The sequence below is a fragment of the Nicotiana tabacum genome, chromosome 18, assembly GCF_000715075.1.
Source record: "Nicotiana tabacum cultivar K326 chromosome 18, ASM71507v2, whole genome shotgun sequence".
Taxonomy (NCBI): domain Eukaryota; kingdom Viridiplantae; phylum Streptophyta; class Magnoliopsida; order Solanales; family Solanaceae; genus Nicotiana; species Nicotiana tabacum.
Genome location: NC_134097.1, coordinates 47,440,095 through 47,446,290, shown reverse-complemented (window position 1 = coordinate 47,446,290; position 6,196 = coordinate 47,440,095).

Sequence of the window (6,196 nt, the reverse complement as noted above, 5' to 3'; positions counted from 1 at the left end):
TATATATTTACATTATGGATCGGATTGCATGCCGCAGCGATATTATATATATATTATGGTTCGGGCTGCACGCCGCAGTGATATATAATAGATCAGGCTATGTGTCGCAGCGATATGACGTTTGGGCTGTAGGAGCCCCTCCAGAGTTTGTACACCCCCAGTAAGCGTAGTCGACTATAAACTATGGATTGGGTTACACGCCGCGGCAGTTATTATTATTATTATGAAATATCTATTGAGTCGGAGTGTTGAATGTGAGCACTGATTGACTAAAGCTGAGTCACGAGTGACTGAAAGGCTTGCCCGAGAGGCTATACTTATGAGTGATACCTTGCCTGATGGGCTTGTTATGACATTTAGCTGCTTTCACTCTTCAATTTATATTGAGCCTCTGTTGAATAAATGTTTTCAAAGGAATTTTTATTGAAACTAGAGTTTTACGAGATGACTGGTTATTGAAATGTAGATTTTCACTTTATATTTCTGTTGAGATTTCTTATATGATTTTAAATGCTCGTCAATGCACTCAGTCTTTATTTACTTTAGTTACTTACTGAGTTGGCGTACTCACGTTACTCACGTTCAGAGTGAGAGCTTTCAGCCCTCTTAGAGTCGTATCTAGAGATCGCAAGGTAGCTGCGCGGTGTTCGCAGCCCTGCCTTCCTCCTTCCTATCTTAGCATTTTGTTATTTCAGACTATTTTTGTATTATTCAGACAGTGTTTTGGTTGTACTTAGAGGCTCATGACTAGTGACACCAAATTTGGGCTATGTTAGTGTATTTTTATACTGGTTTTCTGCATACTTCTGTTGATTTACATATTACATATGAAGAATTTGAGACTTAATCGGTTTTAGAAAAATGAAATAATTAAAAAGAATTTGGTGTGGTAAATGTTGGTTTGGGTTGCCTAGTACTATGATAGGCGCCATCACGACCAGGGTATTTGGGGTTGTGACATTTGTCGATACCCAATTTTCCCTATGATATTTTTAAAATGCATATATACCTCCAAAACTATGCATTAGCATCAATTAATATTTTTCCATAATTTCTGCATTTTTAAAGGGTATTAATTAATTTATCCCCGGTATCTTTATTCATATAAACAATTAATAATTGCATCACGAATAATTTTGTAATAATTTTGTAGCTTAATTTTATCATTTGCATTTGTAAGTTTTAATTATTTCACAGATAGCCACATTTGCATTTTGGGGTTTCAATTGCAATTACTTTGCAATTATAGCCCTTGCATGCATTATTACATTACTTTACCAGAAAATATCCTTTTATATTTTTGAATATTAGGTAATTATTTTAAAACATTTCTAGGCATGAAAGTAATTTTTATAATCTGTTAATTATTTTTAAAAAAAATGTTTTATCAATTAAATGAGTATTTAACAAATAGCCCTTTTATTTTTCGTACCTAGCCTATTAAACCATCCCAATTTCAATTCCCCCAACCCAATTTAAAATAACTCCAACCCAATTAAACCTACCCGACCTAGTAACCCCGTTTAGTCGTGGTCGTTGATCTTTTAGATCAACGGTCCACGATTAAACTTGCCATAATTAATCCCAAACGACTCCCAAAACACCTTCATTCTTTTCATTTCCGCCGCCCTGAAACTCTCTCTTCTCTGATTCTCTCTGAGATCAAACTCTAACCTTAATTGCCACCACCCAAAACCAACCCTAATAGCTTCGATTTCTACCCGTTCCATGGATTTCTATGGTGGCATCCTACGTCCCCTGGTTGCTTGACTTTATGATTTCATAGAAGGATCTCGAAGAGATCTAGTCCAGATCTTGTTCAGAACTCTCCAAGAGTCTGTCTATGGTCTGTGAGTGCTTTCTATCGATGTTTTATGGCTCAAACCTCTAATTCAAGAACAGATTCTCTATACCCTTTCTTTTTTCTTCAAAAACCTAATGTTTGGACTTGAATTTGTCTAGATCCTTATAGATCTAGAGCGATTTTGAGTTCGTCACTGATTTTTCCGTAAGGTTCCCTTATTTCTTTGCTGATTAACTGATTTTTAAGCACTTTATTTATATTAAGGTTTGGTTTTCTCATTATTTATTTGTCGAACCTCTCTATTTGAATTAGTTTCGAGTTTCCATGACTGTTTCTTTAAGATTCTCCTGATCTTCCTACTACTAATCAACCCTAAGTATTTCTAAAAAATTTAGGGTTTCCCCTTCTGTTTTGCAAAAAAAAAAGTTTTCTGAGATCCTTATGTTTTGTTTAATCTTTCTCATATAATTATGTTTCTGGTTCGATTGCTTGGTTGTTTGTTGTGTAACTTCAACATTTTCATCCATTATTGTTTGAATAATTGACTGATTAGCAAAATTATCTAGGGTTTATTACTGATTTCTGCTCACTTACCTTAATCCAGAGACCCCTAATTAGCATATCTTACCTATTATGGGATTGACTGACCCTTGATTGGTCTCTAATTACCTGTGATTGCCTTATTCGTGTGATTTATTGCTTGATTTATGGGCTCTAACCCTAATTGGCTATTAAACCCACTTCTTGCCTTATTTGAAACTCAATCCGAGTCATTTATCGGAATAATTCACTGATTTTTTATCCCTTGTCAAGTTTGACTGATTATTTGATTATTTCCTTACCTTATTATGCAATGTTAATTTGCCTTGCCTTTTTTACTTACATTATTCGACTCTCATATATGCACACTCTCATTCTTCCTTAAGGACACGAACACAATTCATAAAGAAACTCTCAATCACACACATACTTTGCTCTCATCTTGCTGCCACTTGTATTTATTACATTGTCTAGCCGGCTGAAAGCCAAGGCTAGACCACTAAGTTCTGCACATTCTCATTTTCTATTTGTCTTTTTTACTTACATTATTCGACTCCTATATATGCACACTCTCATTCTTCCTTAAGGACACGAACACAATTCATAAAGAAACTCTCAATCACACACATACTTTGCTCTCATCTTGCTGCCACTTGTATTTACTACATTGTCTAGTCGGCTGAAAGCCAAGGCTAGACCACTAAGTTCTACACATTCTCATCTTCTATTTGTTGTCTTTAACTGGTATGTCTCCCCTCTCAATATCCTTTCACATGCATTGAATCTATACCGATGTGTTTTCCTATTCATTGTCTTGACTATTTCTGTGTAGCCAAATCCATGCCTTCTCTAGTTTGTGGATCTCTATTAACATGTTTACTTCTATATTTAAACTTCTGCTTTCTTGTTTATTGCTTCAATTAGCATGATTACTTCTGTATTTAGGTCTTACTGCTTTTAATCACATGGCTACTCCTGCAATTAGTTCTATGTCTTTCCTGTCTACTGCTTTAAGTCAGGCATGATTTCTCCTGTTACTATGTCGTACCCAGTGTTATGTAATCTGGCCTTTTAAACTTATGTGTTTGTTGTCTATCGCTTCTAATCAGCACCATTAGGTCCTATTGAGTGTTATGGAATCTGGCTGTTATGATATGCCAATTTGGTTGGTGTTAATCAGCATGCTTCTCACCCTGTTTTATGTGTTCCTGATTTAGGATTCCTATGTTCCTAACCCATGCTCCCTTCTCTGTGCAGTTGTTTGTTCTCAACATGCTATATGTCACCTAGTGTTAACTAATGAAATAAGCTAAATCTGGGCAATGAGAATTTTTGCTTTGAAACTTTGTGACCATATTTCTGTTTGTTGTTTGGTTGCTGAAACCTTTGCTTCAGAGTGCTGCAATGACTCTGTTCACTTCTAAACTATTTTCTTAAAACTATTTTCAAGCACTACTCCTGTTCTTAAAACACCTAGGGTCTTTCCCATCTAATGTAAGCATTGCTTAGGAGTCCCTGAGGCTGCTCTGAACTTTGACACAGTAGAGTTGGCTTTCCAAAACATGCTCACAAAGGGTTACTTTGAAGGTTTCCTGGTGTGAGCATTGTCCGGGGTCCCTGAGGCCCTTGGGAACCTTGACACACCAGGATACTATTGGATGCACTATGAGGTTATAGCACTTTTTGCATTTTTGACGGCCTGGTCTGCCAAGTTTATCTTTTGGGCCTATATTCAAGCTCCCTATAGGTGTAGCAATTTCACTTCTGTAATTTATTATTAATGTTGGTTTGTAATAATAATTTCTTGTAAACAGATATTGGGGAAATTAGTAAAAGAGAGGGTTGCTTATACATATCCTGTTGGAAAAGGGTAGATACCATGCCTATAGGTTGTTACAATATCTTGTCTATCTAGATACCATGCCTATAAGCTGTACAATGTTTGTTCACTTAGACATCATGCCAATAGGATTCAAAAATCGATCCTTCATTCTGGATAACATGTCTGTAAGTTTGCTGCGATGTTTTCTTAGATACCATGCCTATAGGGGTTTTAAAATTAATCAGTCTTGCTTGAAAAAGATCAGTTTCTGCATACTATAAATGTTTAAATCAGTCTTCAGCATGTTTTAAAACTAATCACTTCATTTAGATGTCATAGCTATAGGATTCTAAAACTAGTTTCTGCATTTAGCTGCCAGCATCTATAAGTCTAAAATTAGTTATTCAGCGCCTAGACCAGCATGTCTATAGGACTTAATAAACTCAAACTATTTTTAAATGGTTCTCAGAATTCTGATTGCATTTAGACAGCATATGTATAGGGTATTACAGATTCACGCCTAGGCAAGCCTATAGGTAATCAAGGTCTAATAAAAACTGTAAAATTGCTTTGCTTATTTTTGACTGCCCAGATTTAACGGGTTCTAAAAATTAGTAGGCAAACTTATTAGGTCTCTATCACTTTGCCTTAACATAACGCTGCATATTCTCTAGTTGTCATGCTCACCAAGATATCCTGTTTTAGGACCTTTCTGAAATACCTGAAATCTGTTGTTTGAGACGTGCACTTACTTGCTTTATTTGTGGAGGTAAAGTGTGAGCCTTTAATTGTTCTATCCTTGGTCTAGTCTTATGTTTTTGTTTGCCACCTACAGTTTTCTCCTTTTAATTACTATAGGAGAGTCTAGATCCACCTTAACTAAAAGTCCTAAATACCTCCGGACTATATAAGTAAAGCGACAGGTAGTGCACGTATATGATACATCTTAAGGTTGCTAGAATGTTTTAGGCTATGACCATGTGGAGGGTAATTGGGTAATAAAGGATATGATGACATGTGCGCTAATGCCATGTGTAACCCCTCTATTTGATGAAGGCTTACCGGGTATTGTATAGATGTGATCCTATAGACTAACAAACCTAGGACTTCCCTCACCTTATATGTGTGCTTAGACTGCCTATCTGTTAAATTTTCTTTATTTGCATATGTGTGCTTATACTGCTTATCTGTCAAATTTCCTTTATTTAATATGTGTTCTTAGACTGCCTATTTGTTAAATGATTAATTCACATAATTGAGTTATCCTGGGACCCACCATTGTGGACCACGAGGGTTGCCTAACACCTTTCCCTCAAGGTTATTTTGAGCCCTTACCCAAATCTCTAGTAATGCAAACTGGTTTCATGAGTTATATGATCTAGGTGCCCTAACGCACCTTAAATCCATTAGGTGGCGACTCTTCAAATACCCAATTCCCAAAAGGAAATGAGTTGTTCCCAATGAATGTCGAAACCTGGACTCCACGAGGAAAAAAGGGGCGCAACAACATGGCGACTCCACTGGGGATATTTTAGGCTCTTACCATAACGAACTTGTTTGTTGTGAATTAGTCTTAAGCATGCTTTATTTGTTAGTACATGTGCACCCTTTTCATTTCCCTTTTACTTGGATTTAATTGCTTATTTCTCAAATATTTATGATTCCTTTATTTCCTGAAACTATCTTGTCTCCCTGTTTTCTTTTTGTAACTGTCTTTCAATTATTTAAATACCGCATTTATCATTTTAAAACGTGTAAATGCTTGACAACATGTTATTTATTATTGCATAAATCATGCTCAACATCATATTCCACTCGTGCTTCATCAATCCTATAGCAACGCTGGATGAGTGTTTTCGCTCTTCTTATATAACACTCTTTTAAATTCGGAAAGGTGTATTTGCAGTAAAACTAGTCGAAGCGGTGCGTTTGACGGTTTCGTGCCTTTTCCCCTCAAGTTGTCCGCTTAAGGGTCCCAGTCTAGACCTCTATAGCAACCTTACTCTGATTAATTGTACATACATCATGGT